The following is an 11,817-nucleotide window of genomic DNA, read 5'->3' on the forward strand; positions in this document are numbered from 1 at the left end:
TTAATAAATAAGTTGAATAATAGTGGTCCCAGCACTGAACCCTGGGGTACACCACTTATTACCGGGGACCATTCAGAGTAGGAATCATTGACCACAACTCTCTGGATACGGTCCTTGAGCCAATTCTCAATCCAATTACAAACTATATTTTCTAAACCTATAGTCCTTAATTTACCCATTAGGCGTCTATGGGGGACAGTGTCAAATGCCTTTGCAAAGTCCAAAAACACTAAATCCACAGCGGCCCCTCTGTCTAGACTTCTGCTCACCTCTTCATATAAACAGATTAGGTTAGTTTGACAACTTCTGTCCTTAGTAAAACCGTGCTGGCTGTCACTTATAATGCTATTTATTGTCACATAATCCTGTATATAGTCCCTCAATAGCCCCTCAAACATTTTCCCCACGATAGATGTTAAGCTTACTGGTCTATAATTACCCGGCGAAGACCTAGAGCCCTTTTTGAAAATAGGCACCACATTTGCCCTGCGCCAGTCCCTTGGCACTATACCAGTCACTAGAGATTCTCTGAATATTATGAAAAGGGGGACAGAAATAACTGAACTAAGCTCCTTAAGAACTCTAGGGTGTAACCCATCTGGTCCCGGGGCCTTGTGCACATTTATTTTATTTAATTTAGCTTGGACCATATCTACATTCATCCAATTCAGTATATCAACTGATATATTAACAGCACTGGCTGCGGCTACATCAGCTGCTCTTTCTTCTGTTGTATATACAGAGCTAAAGAACCCATTTAGTAACTCTGCCTTCTCATGATCCCCTGTGATCAACTCCCCATTACCATTATCTAGGGGTCCTACATGTTCAGACCTTGGCTTTTTTGCATTTATATGCTTGAAGAATTTTTTAGGATTTGTTTTACTATCCTTGGCCACCTGCCTTTCATTTTGTATTTTTGCTAATTTTATTACATTTTTACAGATTTTATTAAGCTCTTTATATTTTACAAAAGCTACAGATGTACCCTCAGATTTGTATTTTTTAAATGCCCTTTTTTTGTCATGTATTGCCCCTTTCACAGAAGGTGTAAGCCATGTGGGGTTTAATTTGAGTCGTTTATACTTGTTACCTATAGGAATACATTTTGCACTATAATAACTCAAAGTAGATTTGAAAATCTCCCATTTATCATTTGTCCCATTATTTGACATTAGTTCTTCCCAGTCAATATCCTGAATTGCCGCCCTCATCCTGGGGAAATTGGCTTTCTTAATATTAAATGTTTTTGCCCTCCCAGCCTGCGTTTGTTTTTTACAGTATAGGTAAAATGTAACTATATTGTGATCACTGTTACCGAGGTTTTCACGAACATTGACATTCCCAACAAGATCTGCATTATTAGAAATGACCAGATCCAACAGAGCTTCACCTCTAGTCGGGTCTTCCACAAACTGGCCCATAAAATTTTCCTGCAACAGGTTGAGGAAATGTCTCCCCTTTGCAGTTGAAGCCGAACCATGACACCAATTAATATCCCGGAAATTAAAGCTAATTTTTTCTCATTTCCACAAGGACTGAAGGAGAAAAAACACCACACAATTTGGAAAGCAATTTCTCCCGAGTAAAACAATACCCCACATGTGGTAATAAATGGCTGTTTGGACACACGGCAGGGCTTAGATCGGATAGAGCACCATTTGGCTTTTGGAGTTCACATTTAGCAGGAATGGTTTGCGGAGGCCATGTCACATTTACAAAGCCCCTGAGGGGATAAAACAGTGGAAACCCCCCACAAGTGACCCCATTTTGGTAACTACACCCATTGAGGAAATTATCTAGGGGTACACTGAGCGTTTTGACCCTCCAGGTTTTTTGCAGAAATTATTGTAAGTAGGCCCTGAAAATAAAAATCGAAATTATTTCAAAGAAAATGTAATTTTAGCTAATTTTTTCTCATTTCCTCAAAGACTGAAGGAGAAAAACCACCACAAAATTTGTAAAGCAATTTCTCCCGAGTAAAACAGTACCCATGTGGTAATAAACGGCTGTTTGGACACACGGCAGGGTTTAGAATGGAAAGAGCGCTATTTGGCGTTTGGAGATCACATTTAGCAGGAAAGGTTTGTGGAGGCAATGTCGCATTTGCAAAGCCCCTGAGGGGACAAAACAATGAAAACGCCCAAAAAGTGACTCCATTTAGGAAACTACACCCCTTGAGGAATCCATCTAGGAGTATTGTGAGCATTTTGACCCCATAGATGTTTCATAGAATTTATTAGAATTGGGCAGTGAAAATAAAAACAATCCTTTTTCTTCAATAAGACGTAGCTTTACCCCAAAATTTTTTGTTTTCTCAACAAATAAAGGACAAAAAGAACCCAACATTTGTAAAGCAATTTCTCCCGAGTACGGCAATTCCCCATATGTGGTCATAAACTGCTGTTTGGGCACACGGCAAGGCTCAGAAAGGAAGGAGCGCCATTTGGAGTGCAGATTTTGCTGGATTGGTTTCTGGGCGCCTGTGGGACCAAAACTGTGGAAACCCCCCAGTAGTGACCACATTTTGGAAACTACACCCCTCAATGCATTTACCTAGGGGTGTAGTAAGCATGTTAACCCTGCAGGTGTTTTGTAGAAATTAGTGAGCACTCGATGTTGCAGAGTGAAAATGGGATTTTTTTTCCATAGATATGCCAATATGTGGTGCCCAGCTTGTGCCACCATAACAAGACAGTTCTCTAATAATTATGCTAGGTTTCCTGGTTTTAGAAACACCCTTCATGTGGCCCTAATCTTTTGCCTGGACATTCGACCAGGCTCAGGAGTGAAAGCGCATCATGCGAAATTGAGGCCTAATTTGGCGATTTATAAAGTATTGGATCACAATTGCAGAGTCTCAGATGTGAAATAATAAAAAGAAACCCCTGAGAAGTGACCCCATTTGGAAACTGCACCCCTCATGGCATTTATTAAGGGGTGTAGTGAGCATTTTCACCCCACAGGTCTTTTCCATAAATGATTGTGCTGCTGATGGTCCAAAGTAAAAATGTATATTTTTCCCTAGATAAGCCATTTCAGTGGCAAATATGTCATGCCCAGCTTATGCAACTGGAGACACACAACCCAAAATTTTAGGAAACTGTTGTTTGGGCACACTGTAGGGTTCAGATGGGTGGGAGCGCCATTTGGCTTTTGGAGCGTGGGATTTGCTTGGTAATAGTTTTGTTTGGAGGGCATGTGTGAGCTGGGAAGAGTACATCAGGGGCATAGTCAGGAGGTATAATAATGGGGCCTGTGAAGCAATCCTTTCTGCACAGGCCAGTGTCACACTGATACAGTGAAGGAAATAAGTATTTGATCCCTTGCTGATTTTGTAAGTTTGCCCACTGTCAAAGACATGAACAGTCTAGCATTTTTAGGCTAGGTTAATTTTACCAGTGAGAGATAGATTATATAAAAAAAAACAAAACAGAAAATCACATTGTCAAAATGATATATATTTATTTGCATTGTGCACAGAGAAATAAGTATTTGATCCCTTTGACAAACAAGACTTAATACTTGGTGGCAAAACCCTTGTTGGCAAGCACAGCAGTCAGACGGTTTTTGTAGTTGATGTTGAGGTTTGCACACATGTTAGATGGAATTTTGGCCCACTCCTCTTTGCAGATCATCTGTAAATCATTAAGATTTCGAGGCTGTCGCTTGGCAACTCGGATCTTCAGCTCCCTCCATAAGTTTTCGATGGGATTAAGGTCTGAAGACTGGCTAGGCCACTCCATGACCTTAATGTGCTTCTTTTTGAGCCACTCCTTTGTTGTCTTGGCTGTATGTTTCGGGTCATTGTCGTGCTGGAAGACCCAGCCACGAGCCATTTTTAATGTCCTGGTGGAGGGAAGGAGGTTGTCACTCAGGATTTGACGGTACATGGCTCCATCCATTCTCCCATTGATGCGGTAAAGTAGTCCTGTGCCCTTAGCAGAGAAACACCCCCAAAACATAATGTTTCCACCTCCATGCTTGACAGTGGGGACAGTGTTCTTTGGGTCATAGGCAGCATTTCTCTTCCTCCAAACACGGCGAGTTTAGTTAATGCCAAAGAGCTCAATTTTAGTCTCATCTGACCACAGCACCTTCTCCCAATCACTCTCAGAATCATCCAGATGTTCATTTGCAAACTTCAGACGGGCCTGTACATGTGCCTTCTTGAGCAGGTGGACCTTGCGGGCACTGCAGGATTTTAATCCATTACGGTGTAATGTGTTACCAATGGTTTTCTTGGTGACTGTGGTCCCAGCTGCCTTGAGATCATTAACAAGTTCCCCCATGTAGTTTTCGGCTGAGCTCTCACCTTCCTCAGGATCAAGGATACCCCACGAGGTGAGATTTTGCATGGAGCCCCAGATCGATGTCGATTGACAGTCATTTTGTATGTCTTCCATTTTCTTACTATTGCACCAACAGTTGTCTCCTTCTCACCCAGCGTCTTACTTATGGTTTTGTAGCCCATTCCAGCCTTGTGCAGGTCTATGATCTTGTCCCTGACATCCTTAGAAAGCTCTTTGGTCTTGCCCATGTTGTAGAGGTTAGAGTCAGACTGATTCATTGAGTCTGTGGACAGGAGTCTTTTATACAGGTGACCATGTAAGAGCTGTCTATAATGCAGGCACCAAGTTGATTTGGAGCGTGTAACTGGTCTGGAGGAGGCTGAACTCTTAATGGTTGGTAGGGGATGAAATACTTATTTCTCTGTGCACAATGCAAATAAATATATATCATTTTGACAATGTGATTTTCTTTTTTTTTTTTTTTTATATAATCTATCTCTCACTGGTAAAATTAACCTAGCCTAAAAATTCTAGACTGTTCATGTCTTTGACAGCGGGCAAACTTACAAAATCAGCAAGGGATCAAATACTTATTTCCTTCACTGTATATGGCGTCCTTTCTTATCCCCCTTTTGGTCCACACTCCGCACCTTTGCAGTTTGGGGAATTTTGCTGGGAAGTGTTGTCCTGGTATAATACGGGCACCCTCGCTTCCAGCAGATATGTTTGGGCCCTCCCCTTCCTGGTTCCCTAATTTTAGATCCTTGATAAATCGCCTCTTGAAACAGAAGAAATGTTCCCCTCGGGCACAACTACATATTTTTTATTTCCTCACTTATTGGAGCCATAACTCATTTTATTTTTTCATAGACGTAGCGGTATGAGGGCTGGTTTGTTGCGGGACGAGCTGTAGTTATTATTGGTACCATTTTGGGGTACATGCAACATTTTGATCACCTTTTATCCTATTTTTTGGGAGGCCAGGTAAACAAAAAAACGCAATTCTGGCACAGATTTTTTAGGTTTTTTTATACAGCGTTCACCATGCGTTATAAATTACCTGTTAACTTTATTCTGTGGGTCCGTACGATTCCGGCGATACCTAATTTACAGAACTTTTTTATGTTTTACAACATTTTGCACAATAAAATTGCTTTTGTAATAAGAATGTATTTTTTCTGTCGCCAAGTTGTGAGAACCATAACTTTCCAATTTTTTTGTCGACGGAGCTGTATGAGGGCTTGTTTTTTGCGGGACGAGCTACAGTTTTTATAGGTACCATTTTTGGATACGTGCGACTTTTTGATCACTTTTTATTCCAATATTTGTAGGGCAAAGTGACCAAAAAACAGAATCTCAGGTAAAGTTTTTACGGGTTTTTATTTACGCTGTTCACCGCGTGCAATAAATAATATAATATTTTGATACCTCAGGTCGTTAATGTCGCGGTGATACCAAATACGTATGGTTTATAATTTTTTTTCAATAATAAAGGACTTGATAAGAGAAAAAGGGCGATTGTGTTTTATTTTATTACTTGAAACTTTTATTGTTTTCAAACTTTTCACTTTTTTTTACACTTTTTTATACTTTCTTTTACACTTTTTTCAAGTACCACTAGGGGACTTGAAGTTCCAACTGTCTGATGGTTTTTTTCTGATACATTGCACTACCTACGTAGTGCAATGTATTAGATCTGTCAGTTATTCACTGACAGCAAGCCGATTAGGCTTCGCCTCCCGGCGGGGCCTAATCGGCTTCCGTAATGGCAGAGCAGGAGGCTATTGTGTCTCCTGTTGCCATAGCAGCAGTCGCCAGTCCTGATTGCCTGTCAGGGCTGGTGATCTGCTAGTAACCACTACGATGCAGCAATCGCTTTCGATTGCTGCATCAAAGGGGTTAATGGCAGGGATCGGAGCTAGCTCTGGTTCCTGCCATTACAGGTGGATGTCAGCTGTAACATACAGCTGACTTCCACCGCTGATGACGCCTGATCAACTCCTGAGGCGGCGCCATCTTGCCGGCGGCTACGCCGGGCGGATCTTGACCGGCTTCCGTGCTAGGCAGACCGGGAGGCCAGTATTTGGCCTCCGGTTGCCATTGCAGCCACCGGAACCCCGGCAATTTCATTGCTGGGGTTCCGATGAGCTGCAAACACCTTGAGTGCAGCACTCGCATTTGAGTGCTGCACTTAAGGGGTTAATAGAGGGGATCGAAGCTAATTTCGGTCCCCGCCATTACAGCCGGATGTCAGCTGTAAGATACAGCTGATATCCGGCGATGATGGCACCGACTCAGCTTCAGAGCCGGTACCAAACATTTGGCGTATGGATACGGCAATTTGCGGGAAGTCATAGCTTTCCATGGCGTACCCATACGGAAAATGACGGGAAGGGGTTAATGTAAGGATGTGTACACTTAATTGTGCAGAAACGCTTGTTGTCTCCATTCTATGTCAGTGTGGGAAGTAGATGTCCGGCCTTATGATTTTGTGATATGTGATAGACCCAGAATCCCAATCACCAAACCAAAGAATGCAAAATAAAGACACAAAACATTATAATTGGGTGTTAAATGGTCAAAACTTTTATTATATTATATGACCAAACCCAAAATGGCAAACCTCCGACTCACGAAGAGTCACCCTCCAGCACGCAGGAAAGGAAAAACCCCCTGTGGGGGAAACCTCTAGGGAAACCATGGCTGGAGGATTGCCCTTCCTCTGGGCTTAGAAGGTGCCAAAATATCATTTGTAGCAGAATTTGTACGTTTTCTCAGATTTTCAAGGAAAGACATTACAACGAACGAACGAACGACATAAAACACATAAATCGGCTGATCTGGTTGGCTAGGCGGATGTCTCTCTTCCTGGGCACCTATTAAAATGAATGGGCGATGCTCGGTTGAGACGGGTCCTCCAGAGGGGTCCTCCAGATGCCTCCTTGTAGCACCTGTCTCTGCTCCGGCTAATAGGGGGGATCTCCTGCTGGAAACCCCCCTCTACTACAGACAACCCGTATGAAGAGGATGGCATCACTGTGATGAAGAAGTGGTCTGGGGTGAAGGGTTTCCCTGCTAGAACCTACAAATGACATCAGGTCGGCATTGGTGGGGAAGTCAAGCTCAAGGTCCTCAGTCCCATCCAATATGGCGCTGAATGTGGCAGTAAAACCTTCTAATATGGAATCTTCTTTATGTCATAAACATTTGTATTTATGACATCAGCGCATTCATCATCATTACTACAGGAGTTTATTACCACTGCACAACTCAAACATTGTGACATCACCCACAGTGGTCTGAAGTGTTAACCCTTTACTGACTGGCAGTGTACTTACCACAGAGGCCATAAAGCTGAATAGAACATATCAGCGGCCATAAAGGAAAAGGGATAATGCAGGGAGCATCTCCGCACAAGAACAATCCATGACAAAGGGTTGTCCAGGATGAGATAACTTGTCTGCTTTCTCCAAAAACCAGCACCACACCTGTCCATAGGTTGTGTGTGGTACTACAGCTCATTACCATTCACTTCAATGGAGCTAACCTGCAATACCAGATACAACCTAGTTCAGCACTACTATGCTGGACAGCACCACTTTTCTGTGACATCACTCATTTTCACCTGTTGGCAACCGGATATAAACCTCGTTCTGACATTTAGTTGTTAGCATTAAAGCCATGAGGAAGGACGTGGTATACGTCTGAAACGCGTAGGCACCTTACCTACATTTTCACCCTTGCATTCGGGAATGATCTTGTTTTAACTATCCAAATAAAATTGGAACTACGTTCTGTTTTAAACTTGACTGCGCTGGACCATCTACTTTTGTCCCCTTTTTTCCAGACCCATATATACCCAGTACAGATATTGTTGTAGATTTCACGTGCAGCCCTATGTAACACCTCTGATAACACAGTAATAACGGAGTACAGATAATGTAGTAGTGTTACCTGCAGTCCTATGTAACACCACAGATAACACAGTGATAACTCCCTGAGTACAGATAATGTAGTAGATGTTACCTGCAGTCCTATGTAACACCACAGATAACAGTGATAACTCTCTGAGTACAGATAATATAGTAGATGTAAGAGACAAACACATGCAGAGACACAGAGACAGACACGCACACATACACACACACACACACACACACACACACACACTGTAACATATACACATACAAACACAGAGACACATACTGTATACACACTACACACACATATACACACAGACACTCACCATGTATCCTTGCTGACAGGCTCACAAGTTTCTTTCAGGACAGGAGCTTCCTCCTCTGCTTCTCGGCTGTTATTTACTCCGTGTGTGTAACAGCAGAGCACAGAGTAGAGGCAGAGCCCAGTGGCACCCCCTACATGCTGGGAGGGTGCAACAAGGGAGTGGACCGGTCCAGTCCCCTGACCTGAGTCATCTGACCTCATGTCACTGACGTGAGATCAAGTGACAGGTAGGGTGATTGGACTGGTCCACTCCCTGGCCGTCACAGACCTCAGTCAGAACGACGCTGCGTGATTTCCTGGCTCTTCCTAAAGCTGCTGCAGGTGTCCGACATACAGGGCGCCTATCAGCAGCGATCAGCTGCTCTGCGGCGCCCCCCCCCTTCCCTACAACTTAGTTGCGCCCGGGGCACATGCCTCACCTGCCCCCCCTAGCTACGCCCCTGCACATAGGATACCTGCTGCACACACCACTCACACATAGGAAACATGCTGTACATGCCACTCAAAAATAGGACACATGCTGTACACGCCACTCACACATAGGATACATGCTGTACACGCCACTCACACATAGGATACATCCTGTACACGTCACTCACACATAAGATACCTGCTGCACACACCACTCACACATAGGACACATGCTGTACACGCCACTCACACATAGGATACATGCTGTACACGTCACTCACACATAAGATACCTGCTGTACACGCCACTCACACATAGGATACCTGCTGTACACGCCACTCACACATAGGATACATGCTGTACACACCACTCACACATAAGATACCTGCTGCACACGCCACTCACACATAGGACACATGCTGTACACGCCACTCACACATAGGACATGCTGTACACGCCACTCACACATAGAATACATGCTGTACACGCCACTCACACATAGGATACATGCTGTACACGCCACTCACACATAGGATACATGCTGTACACACCACTCACACATAAGATACCTGCTGCACACGCCACTCACACATAGGACACATGCTGTACACGCCACTCACACATAGGACATGCTGTACACGCCACTCACACATAGAATACATGCTGTACACGCCACTCACACATAGGATACATGCTGTACACGCCACTCACACATAGGATAAATGCTGTACACGTCACTCACACATAGGATACATGCTGTACACGCCACTCACACCACACGCCACTCACACATAGGATAAATACTGTACACACCACTTACATATAGGACACATGCTGTACACGCCACTCACACAGGATACATGTTGCACACACCACTCACACATAGGATACATGCTGTACACACCACTCACACATAGGATACATGCTGTACAGGCCACTCACACATAGGTTACATGCTGTACACGAAACTCACACATAGGATACATGCTGTACACGCCACTCACACATAGGATACATGCTGTACAGGCCACTCACACATAGGTTACATGCTGTACACGAAACTCACACATAGGATACATATTGTACACGCCACTCACACATAGTACACATGCTGTACACGCCACTCACACATAGGATACATGCTGTACAGGCCACTCACACATAGGATACACGCTGCACACGCCACTCACACATAGGATACATGCTGTACACACCACTCACACATAGGATACATGCTGTACACACCACTCACACATAGGACACATGCTGTACACGCCACTCACTCATAGGATACATGCTGTACACACCACTCACACATAGGATACATGATGTACACACCACTCACACATAGGATACATGCTGCATACACCACTCACACATAGGATACATGCTGTACACGCCACTCACTCAGGATACATGCTGTACACGCCACTCACACATAGTACACATGCTGTACACGCTACTCACACATAGGATACATGCTGTACATGCCACTCACACATAGTACACATGCTGTACACGCTACTCACACATAGGATACATGCTGTACATGCCACTCACACATAGGACACACGCTGCACACGCCACTCACACATAGGACACATGCTGCACACACCACTCACACATAGGATACATGCTGCACACGCCACTCACACATAGGACACAAGCTGTACACGCCACTCACACATAGGACACATGCTGCACACACCACTCACACATAGGATACATGCTGCACACGCCACTCACACATAGGACACAAGCTGTACACGCCACTCACACATAGGATACATGCTGTACACTCCACTCACACCACACGCCACTCACACATAGGATAAATGCTGTACACACCACTTACATATAGGATACATGCTGTACACGCCACTCACACATAGTACACATGCTGTACACTCCACTCACACCACACGCCACTCACACATAGGATAAATGCTGTACACACCACTTACATATAGGACACATGCTGTACATGCCACTCAAAAATAGGACACATGCTGTACACGCCACTCACACATAGGATACATGCTGTACACGCCACTCACACATAGGATACATGCTGTACACACCACTCACACATAAGATACCTGCTGCACACGCCACTCACACATAGGACACATGCTGTACACGCCACTCACACATAGGACACATGCTGTACACACCACTCACACATAGGATACATGCTGTACACGCCACTCACACATAGGATAAATGCTGTACACGCCACTCACACATAGGATACATGCTGCATACGCCACTCAAAAATAGAATACATGCTGTACATGCCACTCACACATAGGATAAATGCTGTACACGCCACTCACACCACACGCCACTCACACATAGGATAAATACTGTACACACCACTTACATATAGGACACATGCTGTACAGGCCACTCACACATAGGATACATGTTGTACACGCCACTCACACAGGATACATGCTGCACACACCACTCACACATAGGATACATGCTGTACACACCACTCACACATAGGATACATGCTGTACACGCCACTCACACATAGGATACATGCTGTACACGCCACTCACACATAGGATACATGCTGTACAGGCCACTCACACATAGGATACATGCTGTACACGCCACTCACACATAGGATACATGCTGTACATGCCACTCACACATAGGATACATGCTGCATACGCCACTCACACATAGGATACATGCTGTACACGCCACTCACTCAGGATACATGCTGTACACGCCACTCACACATAGTACACATGCTGTACACGATACTCACACATAGGATACATGCTGTACATGCCACTCACACATAGGATACACGCTGCACACGCCACTCACACATAGGATACATGCTGTACACACC

Source organism: Rhinoderma darwinii, unplaced genomic scaffold (genome assembly GCF_050947455.1).
Source record: "Rhinoderma darwinii isolate aRhiDar2 unplaced genomic scaffold, aRhiDar2.hap1 Scaffold_467, whole genome shotgun sequence".
Classification (NCBI taxonomy): Eukaryota; Metazoa; Chordata; class Amphibia; order Anura; family Rhinodermatidae; genus Rhinoderma; species Rhinoderma darwinii.